Below are 20,032 nucleotides of genomic sequence, written 5' to 3' on the forward strand. Positions count from 1 at the left end.
CACTACAGAACAAGACTACAAGTCCCAGAATTCAAAGAAAATAACCTGGACTGGAGCTACACATCATGCATGGACATGGGAAACTTGGCAGCCATACACTGCTGCACCTTGATACATTTAGAATCAGTTGACCATTCTAGATTTCATGATGCAAGGAGTTTAATTAAGAAATTGTGAGGCTGAGCACAGCTGTTGTCTCTGTATATACGTCTTGAATTTCTTGGTTAAAGAAAGAGGACGGTTCCAGTAAAACTCCTGACAGATCATCAAATAACCATAAAAATCACTCACTTATGCACAGACAGCTAATACAGTGCCTTCAGGCGGCCTGGCACACAATCAAATGTTTTATTCAAATAACAGTTTAGGGGACGAGCTTTGAATGCGCCATAAATAAAATCAAGTACCTTAAACAATCAAATAAACACTACTATTTACAACTGTGATAACATACTACCCTTTTGTACTCCAGACAATGGTACACAAAAAGCTAAAAAAAAAAATACTAGAAGGCTTACATCAAAATATTGTAGACAATAGTATTAACATTTTCTGTTGGTATACACTGCTTATTTCGTTACCATTACAATAAAAAATGATACTTTACCAAAGCGACAGCATCGACTCTTTCATTGATTGCGGTATAAAATAAACGTACATGAGTTATAAAATCCATTTGAAAATTACCTATTTTTAAATTATAGAAGGATTTTTAATAGTCAATTTTAAGCGTATTGCCGAACGTACACATGTGGGTGTGAGGACCTATACTTGAAGGGAAAAAAAAACACAATTAAATCACACAAGGAGGTGGCAAGGAGCCGAATTTCAGAAATGCTTCATTTTTTTTTACTGTTAGCTCAAAGAAAGGAAAAACCTTTCAAGGGTCTTCAAGTAATGCTTCTGTGCGGTCTCAGCTTTTCATTTCACTGCGGCCTTTTAGACAGTCATAGTAGGGGAAATTACTAATGATTTATCATCACCCACTCCTGGCTCGCAGGGCCCTAATAACCTCAATGACAGGTCCTGCCATCTGCTCCTGGATAGGAGTCAAGGACAATGAATGCCTCAAACAATAATGCATCCCTTTTTCTCCTTCCAGACGCTTTGGAACCAATTTTCTTTTTTTTTTTTGCAAAACATGATGAAAGTCAGTGGCATCAAGGTGTACAATGAGCATACTCACAGCATCTTATGTTAATAGGGAAATCAATTATCTGGAAAATCACAGGAGGAGTTTGTCTACCTGATAGCAAGCATTGGTTTTGTGCTATCACGCTATCACACTGAGCAGAAACATTATTTTTACTGTACAGTAGATTATTACATGCAGATTGTAAGCGATCTATCATTTGCCAGCTATGACTAATCTACAGAAATTGTCAAAACAATATTTGGATATGGTAACCATAATGAGATCGCTCTGTTGAGATATGCCCGTTCACCATAATTGTGGATTAGCACCGAAAAAGATTCCAAAAAGATAGTTTCTGATTAACTGGATTAAATAGCCAGCCCCTTCAAGACATGCAATATTCTTTTACAAAAAAAATCCCATCATCTGATAATGATCACAAACACATTTATATGCAAAAATCACTTTTGTGGACAAATAACCTTTTGGTTGCAACATCAACAGTGGAGCATAGAGAGATGTTTTGGCGTCAAACACATTAATGAGCCAAAATCACCTTCAGGTGAAAAACATAGGAGCAAAATAAGCAAAGGTGTGGTATCACTCACTCGAAAAATCGCGGTAGAGGAAGAAAAAGCAGCATGTTACATAAGGTGCAAAAGGTCTGCTTTAATACATCATCATATCAAGTAGACATGCCAGTGAAATGTAAATTACATTTGTTGCTGCATCAGCATTGGATATGGAAAGCCAATAGGACCACAGTTCACATTTAGATGTAAAATCAATTTTTAGACAAAATTGTAAGCAGCATTATAGTATTACATTGGGGACCAAATATAGAATTTGGTTGTAAAGTCATATCAAGGTGCAAAATCACCCTGGCTAACCAGGATTAAGGAGCACAAACATAGTTAGTAGGACAATCACAAGTAGGTGCAACATCGCCAATGATGGAGCAGCACCAGCAATCTGGAACCACTATTAGGAGCACAAATACACATTCACTGTGGTGCATGACACCTCACTTCACTGTTCACATACTGTGATGGAAATCCTAATTTAGGCAGGCAGACAACACACCATCAGTTAGAATGAAATAGTCCTCTGGCCTGTCCGAAAGAAAATGGAAACATATACTGTACAAGGCTTCCCTTGGGGGATTAGAGAGCTCCTGGACACGTGAGCATCACAAATAATGTTGTCACTTTCCCAGCTTTCTTAGCTATTAAAATATTACATGGCCAGCCTTTCTTCATCCTTCCACTATGTCTGTCAAGTGAACGTGTGACAAGTCTGATCTCACAATTGCTGTGATAGATTTTTTAGTAAGACTACATTTAGAATGAGTCTTCAGGGGGGAGTAAGATTCTAAGTCCTATGGTAGCTCACAGAGATACACACACACAAAACGTCTAGTGGAAAGACACTGCTTGATTACCATGAATACAATTGACAGACGGCCACTGATAATAGCACAGGTCAAGTAGTTAGTTGATAAGAAGTGACTGCAATCGGGTGAACGTTTTTTTAATTAATAGTTGCTGATGATTACAAACACAACATGTCAATGTTAAACATACTGTTACGAATTCGAAAAATAAGTTTTTGCTCCCATGTTTTACCAATGTGCTGCAAAACGGAGAAAAAATAAATTGCAGACATGTATGCTTCAAGGTAAAGCCTGCAGACACTAAAAACCACCAACTGGACTTCCATTTCTCAGGTGTAAGGTTTTTTTTTCCCCCAGGATCGGAGCAGAAAATGGTAATTGGGAATAGGGTGAACATCTGAAAAGTAATTACTTAGTGGGCATTACCCAGCATTCTCATTTGATCTACACACCCTATCTGACATGATTCACGAAAAAAATAATATATCTGCACCCAGAGTTTTGCATCTATCAGTACAGCTTTAAATTGCTTTGGAAATTCAGGATGAAGGCATTGCTCCTACAGTTACCCTTACATCTGTACATCTCGCGAGAGGATTGAGCGTCATCTGCAGCAGCTCCATGTGATTAGCAATAGAGGACTTCAATCAGTGACTGAAGAGAGCAAGCATCAGGACAGCTGACCTTGCTGTAGCAATGACACCTCAGTGCCCCAGTAAACAGAAGAGAGTTGACATTTGCCAGGAAGAGTAAATGGCTGATTTCTGTTCTGTCCCTAAGTGATGAGGGAATGCCCCCAAGTTAAATAGCCAATGTGCAAGGGCTAGTCTATGAACATTTTGATTTTCGAAAAAATGTTCAGCTTAGGAAAGTGCGGTCAATCATAGGCTGCTGCACTTTGATTGAGCAGCACCCAAGTCTGATGATGAGGCCTCTAGACAGACTGCTTGTTTGAGGACAAATGCAGAAGGAATCATGTTGTCCTGATGATGGTCCTACACACTCTTTGCCAAGAAGAAGCAAAACATCAGCATTTTTGTTCTGATATTGCTTAAAACAAATGTTTTGAAATAAACACACAAAAACGCGGACCATATAGTTGACATCACTTGCTTTTTTGTTTTATTATTCAGTATTTTTAAGCATCATTCTGTATACAGCAACATCACTTGTACACTCCCACTCGTGTTGTTAGTACCTTCACACAGTCCTCTCTTATCTAGCAAAGTACATCATTTTTAATGACTATTTGCTAATATAAATATTCATGTTTCTTTAAAATCTATATTTTTGCTTTGATTTTTCTGTTTACGATTGCAAAACACTCCAATGGTTATTTCATGGTAAACATTGATAAAGTCACAAAATGCAGTAAAATAACTCTCAATACTACAGAATTCCTCCCCTAGGTGCCCCCTTCCTGTTGTTGCATATAGATATGTGGTATTTATTGTCCTGTGCTGTCTATGTACCCAAATTAACAATAAACATTTTATTAAATATAACTCCGTATTTATATGACAAAATCAGTAACTATAAACTTCGGAGCTAGTAAATACAATTCTCAGGTAATTAAAGTGACTCTGAAATCCACACTGAAAGCATGTAAAACTGCTAATAAAAAGATAATAGCCAAACTTTCAATCTTTAGGGGCTGGTGGGGTAGTTTAGTTCAGCTGAACAGTTACTGCTAAGTTCTTCTTTTAACGTACACCGTATTAGGTTTTATCCTAGTAATGTTAACTCATCCTTTTTAATTCAACGGTTCTAAAAATGGGTGTAATAAAAGTTATTGGTTTGGTTGATATTAACACCTAGATGTTACAGTGCTATGAAATGAAAAAAAAAGAATAGTAATCGCTATATATAACCAAGGTATTGTTGTTTCATGTATTTGGCGCACATAGTTCAGAGTTACTCCTCGTCATTTTACGGCTGTTCCCCTGCTGTGAAACAACATTGTTTGGCAGTAGTTTATCATTACTGTATGAAACATAGCATGGAATGGGACAGCGATGCTTCCGTTTGAAAAAGAAGCAAACCCTTTACAGTGTCGATGGCTCCTCTACGTCTTTAAGAGTCAGGGGAAACAATTGGTTGTTCAGCATTGATCCCACACCTCCTGCAGTGTTTGTGAGCAAACACCTAAGTACTGTGTGTCATTCTTCAGTGTTCTGAGACTGTGAGAGAGAATCTCTTTTATCTTGGATCTTCTGAATGTGACATGAGTGGAAGCCGAAGGCTGAAAGCAGCATTACTGTAAAGATGTAAGAGAGAATGAAACCTCTCGGAGTAGAAGATGTTAAAACCAGTAACTTTGAGAGAGCTGGGGAAGAATACAATTGCTGTGAATGTACATTTTTCTGAGTCCCCGAATGAAACTTGATGAGAGATGAGAGAAAATGGAAGACAAGTATAGAGACAAATTATTTTATGTGAGTGTGAGGAGTGAGGTCCCTTAAGGTGAACGAATAAGTGGGAGGAGAGGCTAATCTCCTGTTATGTAGACAAAAAGAAAGGGCACAAAGTAGCTTGTGGGTTTCGGGGAAGAGGAGTGCAAAGGACAGGGACATGGGGCGTTATGGAAAATTGAAATGAAAGATTTGCTACGAGAAGAAGGGATGACTTTGGCACCTGTGGATAAAGTAGTTAAGTATGATCGCATTGTCTTAATGAAGCTAGATACAGGTTGAAGAAGAAATACACATTTCAGATTCGTTCTTTTGAACTTTTGATACAGTAGATAGGCTAGGATCAGGGGCAACTAGGAAGGAAAATGTAATGTAACTGAGAAGTTAAACATTTCAGTTTATTTATTAAACCTGATTTGTTTAATGACTACGATGTCAACATTTGATCACTTATGAACACATATGAACAGTTTGTTCGATCATCTAACGTAACGGGATGATACAAATTACTGGATACGTTTTCAGTGCTGAGGACAAGGTTTGGGCATGGCTGTAATTGCAAAAGGTAGCTAGTATGGATCGATGGGGTATTACGGCATATCGCTTAATCAACGTTTCTCTATGTATGAGCCTAGTGTCACAGAATAGCCTTTTCTTGAAAATATATGTTCATAAGTAATAATGTTATTGTCCTCTTAGCAATAAGTGGAGTTAATACCAGTCCTGGCAGAGAATGAGCACCTAAAAAAACAACATCTTCTGTGCTTGACCTATATTGTCACACTAAAGCAGGATTTGAGATTACTGATTTGTGCCTAGTGTTTGACAACATATTAAGTGCATTGTAATTCGTAATTTAGAACATGCAACTATGTTTCTACTAGTAAATAAACAAACACAAAACATAATCATGTAAATACTTTGGGCTTTATTCACTTATTTGTATTAATAGGCAATGCATTTGTCTCACAGCAGTTATAGTGAGTCTGATACACAAAATATTTGCACAATTAAATGTCAATTTTTTAGAGGCATGTGTGCACCTCTGCAGTGCTGAGCTATTGTTTGCTGCACCTCCTGGCCTTTTAAATAGCAAGTCAATCTATTGACTACTTTGCACCACTAGAGCACCCATGCAAAACATAAGTGAATAACATCCTTAAACTTGAATGTTTGTGGTGAACAGGAAAATGTGGCAGTTTGCAACAATTAATACATGCAATGATTTACTCGCATTAATGATAGGTGTAAATGTAGGAAAAGATCGGGAACCACGCTTACCCAAACCACGCATTGCATAAAGACGCATATGCGTGGTTAAGGAAAATGTGTTCTTGTGTTTGGGATGAGTGGAGACTCCAAACAGGAACAAGAGCGTCAAAACGGGAAGTGGAAATGGGCAGGTAAGTGGTGTTGGGACAAGACCTGGGGGTCGCTTTTGGAGGTAGATAGGTGGCAAGTTTTTATGGCTTGGGTCTAGGGGGTTGCTTTTGGGGGGGTCAGTGGCAAGTTTTTAGGGCTCAGGGAGGGGAAGGAAGTCAGGGTACATTTAAGGTAGGGGCAAGTTTTTAGGGCTCAGGACAGGAGGAGGGGATTGGGATAACTTAAAGGGTTGAGTTGGGGCGTTTTAGGGCTCAGGGAGCGGGTCAGGTAGGGGTTTGTAATTTAGAGCTTAGGGCAGGGGGCAGGTAGGGGGGTTTGTAATTTAGGACTTAGGGCGGGGACAGGTAGGGAATTTGTAATTTAGTGCTCAGGGTTGGGGGCAGGTAGGGGGTTTGTAATTTAGGGCTTAGGATGATGGTCAGGAGGTTGGAGTAGTGGCAAACCTAGCCATGCATACACCCATACCATTCATGCCTTTACCACGAAATTGCATGGTACAGGCATGCGTGGTAAAGGAATGTGTGGTTAAGTCACATTCGTGGTTTGGGCTGCGTGGTAGAGGCATGCGTGGTTGAGTCTTGTGTGCCTCTATCATACAACCGTAGATGTGCAGTCAGAGATGAAAGAAAACGGAAACATATCAAAACTGAGGGCGGTGCAGGAAAATGTTTTTCCTTATGGGAAAACAATATTTCCTCATAAAGAAAAACACTCTTACAGGTCCAAAATCAGATTTGAGGTTTCGTTTCCACAGGTGTAAATGTGCATCTGTCACGTGTAATTGTCCACCTTTTAATTTTGCTTTTGTGAAAATTATTATTGTTTAAGTACCCCTTAAAAACAGCCACTACTACTCCTACTATTCTAGGAAAATATCTAAAAAGGTATACATCTTATCCAAATATAATTGTAGAACTTCAGGCTTAAATTGCTAGCTAATGTCATAGACGTCTTTGAACTGGAGTTATTATCTTCAAATATTGTAGGACTGTAGGGCTGAATAGCAGCACCATTCAGATTTATTTTAAAAAGGACTGCCATCTATCTCCTCTTAACTAGGAATGCCAAGTTTGCACCCTTACCCGAAATTTAGCATAGCTGCTAGTCATACTGTTAGCTTTTCCATGTTCAAAGTAACATTTAAAATCAGAAATGACCCAAAATCCTGATTCAGGGTTTTTCTCAAATTTGAACGATGAATCCAACTTTGTGCAGTGGTCAGTGTAGTTAACAACTGCAAAGTGTCAAGACTATTAACACTTGATATAGCATAATGATAACGACAGCAGACATATATTAACATATTGCATTGTGTGTTGTACTACAAAGCCACATGCAGTCAATAAAGGTAATGTATTTTATTATGTTTTGCGAGTATACATAATATAGAAATGTTTTAAGCCTTAAAATAGAGAATATCACCTGAGTTTTCTGTCCTGCAGAGTTTAGAAGAGTTTACATGCATAACTGCATTACATATTTATATGGTGTATGTAGTAACGTATGTTTTGAAGCAGCAGCAGAAACGGGTACCTATATTACTTTTCTCGCAATTTATTTCATAAGCAGCCCAATATACCAGGATGTTCAAACATTTTTTCCAGAATCATGGCTAAAACTATGTTCGTTTAAAAAAACGAGGGAAGTTGTAGGAAGTAGAAAACAATATATAGCATACAATGTTTAATTAATTATATGGAGGTCAGCAGCGTCCCACTCAGATTTGTCAGTTGCAAACACTGTATCATGGTCAGTTCTCAGCAGCGACAAACTGACCTCACTCCAGTATATTCAATCAAACATAAGGACGAGAGTTAATAAAAACTGATGTTTACCTTTTCATTCCTTCACATTTGATCCCCCACTTGTCTCAATGCAAACATGGGGTTTGCTGCAAATCCATAATTGTCTGAAATGCAAGGCCCTGGGCCTAAGAGTGAAGTAGTGTTTATTTTATTTACATTGAAAGGTCAGGCAGTAGCAACAAACACAAATACAAGAAAGAAGAAAAGCAATTTGTTTAGATCTATACAATCGCCTTGGAATATAATAAAGTAGAGCCTGGGCCTTTGCAGACAGCAGTATCTGCTCTGGCAGTGCAGGCTCAATATCTGATACTGCAGATCTAGCCAACAGTACCTTCTGTGATAACAATTGTGAGAGATCATTTTTGTGCCTACACATTCATAATTGGGTGATCCCTCAAATGCATGGATTCTAAAACAGTGGACTCAATTATACCAGTGTCACAGAGAAGAGTTACTAGACAGGGAATTTAGCTAAAAGTTCAGAGTTAGGGTTTGGCGTTATGGAAAAAATTGGGTATCTGATGACATGGGGTAATTATGACTTCAAATTATATGCTATACATCCAGGGCACACACTGTGGTACTGAATCCAGCATACAGCAGTCACGCCCATGGAGACAATGTGGTGTGTGCTCACAAGAACACACACACACACACACACACATTTATAGATATATACCAGTAGGGGCTCCTCGAGGGAGTACTGCGGGGCGGTTGGGCAGGAGAGGGGCAGGGTAGGGGGTAGTGAACTCCGGAATGCGGCCTAACGGAGTTGTGTATATAGATAAATAAATAAGTAAATTACATTGTGCGCACTGTAGCGCCAAATCGACGATGCAGCATGCAATGTAAATCATTTTATTTATTTATTTATATACACAACTCAATTGGGCCGCATTCTGGAGTTTACTCCCCCCACCCCGCCGGCAGCACTCCCTCAAGGAGCTGCTGCTGATATATACATATATTTATATATATGTATGTATGTATATATATATATATATATATTCACTGAAAAAACCATGGGTTATAGACCATATATAGTTAGGAATTAGCATTTACAAAACCTTATTTTACTCACACAAAACCATTGAAATTCCATATATAGTTAGTGCACTAACTATATATCGCGCACCCGCAATCCACTGCTGATGATGTCACATATTACATCATTCATGACATGGTCAGTGACATCACTGATGACATCACTGATGACATCTCAAATGACATCACTGATGACATCACTGATGACATCTCAAATGACATCACTGATGACATTACTGATGACATCTCAAATGACATCACTGATGACATCACTGATGACATCATCCAGCGACTGTGTGTTTCTGTAAAGTTTAAATATGTTTTACATATTGAAGAATGAGTAGATGTAGAAGTGTCTGGATGAAGGATTTAGTAGGTGCGTGACTGACTGTATGAGTGAGTGATTAAAGGTGTCTCACTGAATGCATGGGTTAGTGACTAAACTGTCTTAATTTGTGCATCATTATGTCTGTTGTTCTGTAAACTGCTGCATGTGTTGATCAGTAGCTATATGAGTAACTATATGGGTTATTGATTGATTGTCCAAGTATTTGTATGGGAGACTGAGTGTGTGTGTGGCTGGCTGGGAGATGTGTGACTCTGTGCAGATCAATGTGTTCTTGTATCAATGATTGTATAAGAGAGTAAGTATGTGTTAGTATATGTTTGAAAATGTAAGGTACTCTATGTTTAACTGTATAGATTGATTAGAAAATGGAAGTGTGATTGATTCTTTTCAGGACTGACTAGGTGTGTGAGTAACTCCATGGATGAGTGGCAGAGTGTGAGTGTCTGTATAGGTGTATGAGTGCATATGATAGTGTTGTAAAGATGAGTGATTGTATGTATGAATGATTGTATGGGTGAATGAGTGAATGTGTGTGTAGACGTAGGAATCAGTGAGTGTGTATGTAGTAACTAGTATTGGTGTGTCAATGGTTTAAAAAATTATATTCTGTATTTAACACTGGGTGTAACAGAGGTTATATTAAAGTGTGAGGAGATGCATTGTATTGTCACATGAATGATATCATCAGTGATGTGACCATTGATGTCAAATGAGATGTCATCAGTGATGTCATTTGAGATGTCATCAGTGATGTCATCAGTGATGTCATTTGAGATGTTATCAGTGATGTCATTTGAGATGTCATCAGTGATGTCATCAGTGATGACATTTGAGATGTCATCAGTGATGTCACCAGTGATGTCATTTGAGATGTCATCAGTGATGTCATCAGTGATGTCACTGACCATGTCATAAATGATGTAATATGTGACATCATCAGCAGTGGATTGCGGGTGCGCGATATATAGTTAGTGCAACTAACTATATATGGAATTTCAATGGTTTTGTGTGAGTAAAATAAGGTTTTGTAAATGCTAATTCCTAACTATATATGGTCTATAACCCATGGTTTTTTCAGTGAATTTTCAAGGTTTTGTAAATGCTAATTCCTAACTATATATGGTCTATAACCTATGGTTTTTTCAGTGAATTTCAATGGTTTTTTATTAGCAAATATCAAAAGCTTTAAAATGTCAAGTACGTGGTAGGTAAAAACATTTTCGTGTTTATGCACGCTGATGTGCTTTGAACGCTGCCCCCCCCCCCTCTTTTCTTTTAGGAGTATTCTCTCTTTGCAGATAGTGAAGGGTAGGTAACGCAGGCCTTTGCCCCCGTTGTAATCCGTCGTGCCTGCTTCCCTCTCCATTTGATTGATTGTTATCCAAGCATTTACTGTTTTGGAATTGCTTCTTTTTGGTTCATTCTCTATTTACAAACAAGCACAGAGTCGCAATACTCTGTTTAGTCTTTGCAGATAGTGAAAAATCGTTAGAAAAAACAAAAGGAATCAAGCAAAATCAGTAGGCCACTAATGGGATCTCTTTTTGACCTCGCTAAAATAGAAACATTAGGAACAACCCCTCATGAGAAATATGAAACTAGTGAGAGGAACCGAACTCGACGCCATGATGGCTGCAAGACAGCTCGGCTCCGCCGCCCACCCCGCCCAAAATAACAACAAACCCTATGCAAATATTATAAATATATACAACACACCAGCAAAGTAACAGGGTAAAACGTTTTATTAAATAACTATTTACATGGCAGCCTGCTGCAACATCGATCCAAATACATGCCGCCGTTCCCGGGATTTCTCCCCGACTACTCTGCGGCCTACGAGATGGAGAGGCCGGGGCGTTGACTAGGCGGGGCCTCCGGCCGCAACCACAGCGCCAACGATCGCAGCTGACGGAGGGGAGCCTTGCCGGTGAGACCACTGATCTGAAGAACCGCTACCTGCGGTGCCTCCCTGAGCCGCTTGACGGAGGCCCCCGAGGGGCGGTGTGGTGGCGCGGACTCGGAGGGGGCGCTTGGCTCCTGCCCCCTCCCCAAGTCTTGTTGCCCTGGTGTGGCTTGAGATCGCCCCCGACATAGGCGGCCGGCTCCCGGGGTCCGGCGGAACTTTTTGCCTTTTGGTGACTCTTCCATTCTGGACCTTGTCCCACAATCCGTTTGACCTGAAGACACGTCCTGCAGTGCCCTGGTCCGACCATCACATATACCTGCGCCAGGAGACGGCGTGGGGTGCACTGGAAGGGAGAGGCGGCGCGAACGAGCCTCCCCCACCTCCCCAGGTGGAGGTTTCTCAGCTGCACCCCAGCGCTTCACTCGGCAGCTGAGTTACGCCCACTCTTGCGGCACAGTGCCTCTCTCGGCCAGCTGAGTTGCGCCTGCTCTTGCTATTACAGCGTCTCACCCGCCATCCGGCTGAATTGCACCCACTCTTGCGGTACAGCGACAGGCGGCTGCCACGGAGCTCACGAAATGGCGGTCGGCTCCACAGACTTGGGCCTGGCCTGCAAGGATGGCTCTGGGCAACCCTGGAACTCGGACGCTTGACTGCTAGGGCATGGGACCCATTCCCAAAAGCATCCCCTCAGCCTTGAAGATTCTACAAGAGTCACCGGGGCCCCCGACTCCCGCAGACTTCCGGTGGGGAGCGACTGCCATGATTGCTCGCGGAACGGTCACGACGTAGCCACGGGGTGCTCTCATGCTGACGCCAGCTTCAGTCTGAAACATCCAGAAACACTGTAGTATCGCGTTGTCTCGTAATGCGTCATATGACGCGCCGCGTTAGCGCACCCGATGCGCGAAGCGAGGCGTGAAGCGCAGCTTCCCGGAAGCGATCCGGGGCGCGGCGCGGTGCGGAGCGCGTAACGTAAGCATAACAGGTCATGTGACTTGTTAATAAAAATTTTCATTGGTTCATTTCACTTTTGGTTTCCTAATGATGAAAGGCTAGGTCATGTGACCTAAAAATGACACTTCATTAGTTTAGAACTATTTTTTTGTCCCAAATGATGAAAACCCCTCCTTGTTTCCTCACTCTGACTTTCATCTTTGTGAGAGGAAGACCTACAGTGCCTCGCTCGGCCACCTGAGTTACGCCCGCTCTTGCGGCACAGTGCCTCGCTCGGCCAGCTGAGTTGCGCCCACTGTTGCGGCACAGTGCCTCGCTCGGCCAGCTGAGTTCCGCCCACTCTTGCGGCACAGTGCCTCGCGCGGCCAGCTGAGTTCCGCCCGCTCTTGCGGCACAGCTGAGTTCCGCCCGCTCTTGCGGCACAGTGCCTCACTCGGCCAGCTGAGTTCCGCCCACTCTTGCCGCACAGTGCCTCGCTCGGCCAGCTGAGTTCCGCCCGCTCTTGTGGCACAGTGCCCCACTCGGCCGGTTGAGTTTCGCCTACTCTTGCGGCTTCAGCGTCTCACCGCCATCCAGCTGAGTTGCGCCCACTCTTGCGGCCTACGACATGGAGAGGCCGGGGCGTTGACTAGGCGGGGCCTCCGGCCGCAACCACAGCACCAACGATCGCTGCTGACGGAGGGGAGCCTTGCCGGTGAGAGCCACTGATCTGAAGAACCGCTGCCTGCGGTGCCTCCCTGAACCGCTTGATGGAGGCCCCCGAGGGGCGGTGTGGTGGCGCGGACTGGGAGGGGGCGCTTGGCTCCTGCCCCCTCCCCAAGTCTTGTTTCCCTGGTGTGGCCTGAGATCGCCCCCGACATAGGCGGCCGGCTCCCGGGGTCCGGCGGAACTTTTTGCCTTTTGGTGACTCTTCATTCTGGACCTTGTCCCACAATCCGTTTGACCTGAAGACACGTCTTGCGGTTCCCTCGCAATGCGGCCTGGTCCCTGAATGTGTGCAGGGGGACGGTATTGATTGGATCAAGATGGCGGCTTCACACAAAGCTGACTCAAGTGTTGCTGCTGATGCTATGCAGACAAAAACTGGTTTTCAGTTTGTACATTCTTCAGGATTTTTCCATCAAAGGCTGGTTGAGAGTTTGTAGAACGATGGCTTCAGATTTTCAACATACTACTCTTCAACATTCTTCATAAATGTAACAATGGGAGACTCACTAGGAGAACGGCCGTTTATCTTTCCTTTCAAAATGCTGCCAACAATATTTTCTGAATGGAAGACACCATCTTGTAGCATAAAGGGCTGCGTCAAGGGTGGTATTGCCCAGAATGTCTTGTTTTCTAGTGCTCGTAATGACGAAGCCAGAACTGCCGAAAGGGATTCTGGTCCTGCCGCTACTTATTGGAGACATTGAACTATACTCTGGACCTGCCTGGCCTCGACCAAAATGGCGCCAGTATGGGAGCGACTTGCAACTCCTTATGACGTTCTAGTTACTTAGCCTTCACGTTATGGGGGATGTATGCGGTCTTTGTGCACATGGCGGGCGGGGAAGGGTACTGACAGGGAATACGGACAACCCTATTGATGTCGATTTTTCATTATTGATTATTGTATTAATAAAGCTTCGAAGTAATGTTACCCATGATACTCGCCCATGGTGTGCGTATGGACGATATTATTGTAACTGATCCTGTTATACTTTCAATTAAAAAATCAACCTTCACTGATTCTGCAACCGTTTGTCACGTTTATTTTTTTCAATTAAATGGCTCGCTTGTTACATACTCCTATACCCCTGGCTTTTGAAAGACACCATCTTGTAGAATAAAGGGCTGCGTCAAGGGTGGTATTGCCCAGAATGTCTTGTTTTTTAGTGCTCGTAATGACGAAGCCAGAACTGCCGAAAGGGATTCTGGTCCTGCCGCTACTTATTGGAGACATTGAACTATACTCTGGACCTGCCTGGCCTCGACCAAAATGGCACCAGTATGGGAGCGACTTGCAACTCCTTATGACGTTCTAGTTACTTAGCCTTGACGTTATGGGGGATACATGTGGTCTTTGTGCACATGGCGGGCGGGGAAGGGTACTGACTAGGAATACGGACAACCCTATTGATGTCGATTTTTCATTATTGATTATTGTATTAATAAAGCTTTGAAATAATGTTACCCATGATACTCGCCCATGGTGTGCGTATGAACGATTTTATTGTAACTGATCCTGTTATACTTTCAATTATAAAATCAAACTTCACTGATCCTGCAACCGTTTGTCACGTTTAGTTTTTTCAATTAAATGGCTCGCTTGTTACATACTCCTATACCCCTGGCTTTTGAAAGACACCATCTTGTAGAATAAAGGGCTGCGTCAAGGGTGGTATTGCCCAGAATATCTTGTTTTCTAGTGCTCGTAATGACGAAGCCAGAACTGCCGAAAGGGATTCTGGTCCTGCCGCTACTTATTGGAGACATTGAACTATACTCTGGACCTGCCTGGCCTCGACCAAAATGGCGCCAGTATGGGAGCGACTTGCAACTCCTTATGACGTTCTAGTTACTTAGCCTTGACGTTATGGGGGATGTATGCGGTCTTTGTGCACATGGCGGGCGGGGAAGGGTACTGACTGGGAATACGGACAACCCTATTGATGTCGATTTTTCATTATTGATTATTGTATTAATAAAGCTAGAGATAAGTCAAGTACGTGGTAGATAAAAACATTTTCGTGTTTATGCACGCTGATGTGCTTTGAACGCTGCCCCCCCCCCGCATCATTTAGATTACCACCGCCCATTGCACAAAAGCGTACCGGGCGCTCCCCACGCAAAAAAATGATTTTTTTTTTTTTTGCCCCGCGGGGCCCTTTTAAAGCCTCCACATCAAACCTAGAGGGTGAGGGAGGATCTACTATGCCCCCTTATGGTCATTTCCCCCTTTGTTTTGGCCTCCTCTTGTCTCTTGATCCTACCGAGAGACAAGATGGCGGCCGCTCCGGACTGTTTAGAATGTTGACAGACACCGGAGAGCCAATCAGCTTCGCTTCGCGAAGTTCCGTTACGCGTCAAGTACGCGAACCGGAGCGCTACCCGGAGCGCTGTTACAGATATATATATTTTTTGGAACGTTAATTTATCAAAATCCACTGGAGCACATATATTGAGACCTAGCAAAGGCACATCGGGCTAACAGTCCCTACAATTTTGCCAAGTTTCATGCAAATCCATTCAGCCGTTCGGGCTAAAAGTGAGGCCAACCGCCCTATGGAAATTAACATGGGAAAAACGCGTTTTGGGACCCCCCTTTTTTCTCGGCCCCCCTTCACGAACCCCCCCAAATTTTCACGGGCTGCTCAGAAACAAAATGTTCCATTTTCCTGAAAATTTCAGCCAATTCCGTCCACAAACGCCAAAGTTATTAGACATAGAATTTTCAAAAATCCCATAGAGAAAAAATCCTAACTATATATACCTACTGGTGACCGCCAGTAGGTAATATATATATATATATATATATATATATATTACCTACTGGCGGTATATATATATGTGTGTGTGTGGTTGTGTGGGTGTCTAGATATTTGTGATATGTGATGAGATATTTTGTATTCGATATATGACTATGCTTTTGCATCAATGACTGAACTGTTGTACAACAAGTATAAGCACATCGGGTATTGCGTTCACGCACTTACTTTTGATTGACTATTCTGGTGTTCGTTTCCCCATAAATTCCTCCAGACAAAATATTTTTTCTCTGTTGAAAATGCAATTTTTTTTTAAAGGAATATGGCCTAGGTTCTAAATATTATTGAAACATAACATTTATATGTTATGGTGTGTGAATTTGCAGAGCATGGATAATCACCTGTGACGGTATCCAGGCTATGTTATAATTCTGATTTCAGCACTTGACCAAAAATATTATGATACCTGAACAATTGTTATATCTCCCTGTGCTCATTATACTAAATATTAGCATTGGGGTGGCCAATAAATATTTATTTCATTTTCAGATAGTGAGACGCAGTAGAATTGCAAATGAATTGTTTTACACGTGATATTCTTCGGACTAAAATCTATATATGGTTTACCCTACACATACCAAAGAGATGATGTTTGGGGAACACTTCGAAGGACTTGCTGATGTTTTAGGAGTTTGGTATTGTGCAAAGTGAGTCAAGAAGCACCATTGTTGACTGGAAGAATTTTAGTATGAGTCTTTAGATGGAGCAACATTAACTATGGTCTATATCTTTATATGCAACTCAAGCCTCCATAGAGGTTCGAGAACACAAATATTAATCGAATAAAAAAATTATCAATTTTAGCAAAGTTAAATAAGGCAAAGCATATGAAGCCAGCTACGCTGAGAGCAATTTGCGTGTGAATTAAGAGCAGAAAGAGGGCTGAGAGAAGTTCAGGGTGCTGGACGAGAACAGGAAGATGGATGAATGAAGAATAGTGTGCAGAGAGTGAGCGGGATAGATGAGAGGAAGAGGACACATAGATAGTACACATGTAGAATACTGGCTGCAGGTTGAACTGTGTTAAATTGCCTGCAACAAGAACACTTAAGGGAGGGTGAAACAGAGATCTGCTGGTGTCTCAGATGAAAATGAGTATAGTGGTGTGTCTGGCAGAGAGGGTTCATTAGAGGCTTCTTCCTGTACAGTACAGTCCCGTGCAGTGCGCAGTTTGTAAAACAATAAGCGCCAGGGCTTTCTTCAGGAGGCCACTGCAGCTTGCATCACACATTTCCCCTGTGATACCACCACGGATAGTATAACACAACTACTAAACATCACACTCCTACAAGTGTAACAATTTGGAGTATTTCAGGTCCCCAAAAGTATAGGAATGGCTTGGGCTGCAGGTAATAGCCATTTGTAATGAATATTGAATTAATAATTAACTGTTGGTCTGGTTATCTCTAAATTAGCTAGACATCACCACCTTGTGGCAGACTGTCACAAGCTAAAGTGTTGACAATTAAGTGCTGGTGCTGAGCACTGGAAAAAAACCCAGCTCAAATTAAGCGCTGGTGCTTCAATGGTAAGATTTGAATGCCACAGGAATGGATTAAGTTATGTGGACCAGCAGAACACACACTTTTCTCAGATTCTGTACAGGGGTTTCACAGAGATGTCTAGGTCGGGCGGTGTGAGGAGCAGTGGTGCTGCTTGACTTAACATACTCTCTGCATCTCCCTGTGCCAGACCGTAGGTGGTATGGGAAAGCAAGATGTTGGAGCAAGAGAGGTGGGAATGGGAGGGTGGTGAAGTGACCCAAAAGTGAGTGAGAGGTCCAAGCATCTCTTAGAACAGCTACTTATTAGTTGCTCCTTTCATTCTGCAATCAATTTACTCTAACCTCACTACTTTATCATGGGAGAGGGTGGTGAGGGTGCAGGAAGTGACCAAAGAGGTGGGCTCCTCCATGTGTGCCAGCATAGGGTGCCACAGTAAGAAAGCAAATGGCAAACTCAATGGAAGATGTCAGTGAGACTGCACGAGAACAGATAAGAGGAGTCACCTCGTCTTAGATGTCCGTTGAAACATAACATTGACTTAGCATCTATTTTAATGTATGGAATTTTTATGACAATGAGCTTGTTAGCTGCTTATTTTGCACACAATGGGAATGCCTTCGTCTAAGATGGTTATTGGATCATGACATTGGCACATTGGCTACAAAGCCTGGAGAGCTCTGTTTCAATTCTGTAGCATCTATTATATGATCTTCTCACCTATCAAAAATAGCATACTAGGATGTAAGCATCCAAACAATAGCATGAGCTGATTGCAGATGTAACAGACAGCCCATCCAAGGGATGACTAACAGGGAAGTCATTGCCAGAAGGTGCTGACCCAGAGCCCTCTCTTCCTCTGTATCTGTTTATTTTGCTTTTTTGAACTATTCATGACATGAGGTCGCCACAGCCAAAGCGGTCTACACCAGACCTAATAAGGTGCACTGTGTTCTTTATTCCCATAAAGGCAATAGAAAAGTATGGTGTTGACAACACGCCATGCACCATACTGGTCTATGTATAGCACATCTCCTGAACCTAATGCGTGCACAATAAAATTGTTCCCTTTAAAACACTCTATTTCGTCTTGGTGCTGCTTCCACACAGAGTTGCTGTGCGACACAACCGTCGAAGCACAGTAACAAAGCACCATATAATGCTCTCAGACTTTGAAAACGCATCACCAATGACAATGACAGATTATGCTCAACTCTAAGGTTCATGAAGTGTGACACGTTCTCCTTTCTTCTCCAAAAACCTTTAAACATTTGTGGTAAACAACAATTGACACAGTATGCAGATGAATCCTGTGGAAGTTCTCTCAATCAAATGCAACTTTAATTTACCTCCCTGTGTGTTGCGTGCAGCCACGGCCCGAATTTCGTAGCTTATCATGCATCGCAAAATGCGATGCAGCGCGCGCTTCAAAATTGGTTTTATTTTTTAAATTGTTTAGTTACCTGCAATTGTCCATATTCCGGTGTTTACCACTGTCCACCTTGCCCCTCCCCCACACCACCTCCCTGCCCCACCGAACTCCCTCCACGGGCCGCGGCTGGTTGCGTGTGCCCAAAATACTCATGACAGTGCTAAGGAACAAGGGAGAAGCAAATGCGACCATGGCACCTTCAAGCACATTTCAGACATCATTTGTGACATGTGTAACAAAGACTAGACAGTGAAATCATTTCACAGTTAATAAGTCATCACTAACTGTGAGAGAAGCAATCTCCCCTGCATCTTCACTCTGATTTATGCATAATGTAGAAGAAGGCTGCATTACATATCACATTAGAAAACCCAATCAGCCGTACCTGCATTGCAGGGCTGTGCGTGATTAATTTATTTAGTATGCACCCAATTGTTCTTGTGATTGTGTCTTTTTCTTTTGGTTTGTTTGCACAATAAAGAAAAGAGAAAGGAGTATGCAGTGCATCTGCATTGAACAATAGATAATCATTCTCGATTCATAATGCTCATTTATGGGTTAATCAAAAACATAATCACGGTAACACACAACGCGCCTTCAATGAATGGCATTTGTGATTTTCATTATGCGCTTGCCAAGGACCACTCAGTTTAGAGGTAGCAGAGAGTGGAGCCGGAAAACATAAACCCAGGACAAATTAGCATCAACATGTTTTGTCATTTTAAGGATTTTGAGGGCTCCAGCCAACATCTATTTTAGGGATACCTGTGTGGAACCGATTTGAATTATATTACCCATTTCGAGCGCACATGATGCCAAGCTATACCAAATTATATGTGAAATGTTACCAAGGTAAACAAAACAATTGGGCATTTTCTTATGACTGCATGTTCCTATGTCCTAGCTGCCCAGGGGCATTATCCTGGCCGGGCCCGCAGCATTCGTTTCTACACGAAATACTACATTGTGCATTGACAAATGCAGCCACAGCCCAGGATCATTCTCCCTTGAGACTTCATTGATCATTTGAACGCAGGCGGCCCCAGCTGACGCTCATTTTCTTCAGGCCCTGCGCCATTTATTGGTTTTTCCAATTGATATTCTGTTCGATGGATTCTGAGTTCATGTTGATTTACAATTAGGTAACTCTTCTCTCATGCATGTTATGTCTATGTCCTGATGATG

At 42.2% G+C, this 20,032-nt stretch overlaps 1 protein-coding gene across 1 annotated transcript in view; it reads right to left on the reverse strand.

The window, feature by feature from the left end:
• Positions 1-20,032, reverse strand: part of NALF1 (NALCN channel auxiliary factor 1) — a 1,236,035-nt gene that overhangs the window by 740,914 nt on the left and 475,089 nt on the right. The gene's annotated exons all lie outside the window — the stretch shown is intronic.

Source organism: Lissotriton helveticus, chromosome 8 (genome assembly GCF_964261635.1).
Source record: "Lissotriton helveticus chromosome 8, aLisHel1.1, whole genome shotgun sequence".
Lineage (NCBI taxonomy): Eukaryota > Metazoa > Chordata > Amphibia > Caudata > Salamandridae > Lissotriton > Lissotriton helveticus.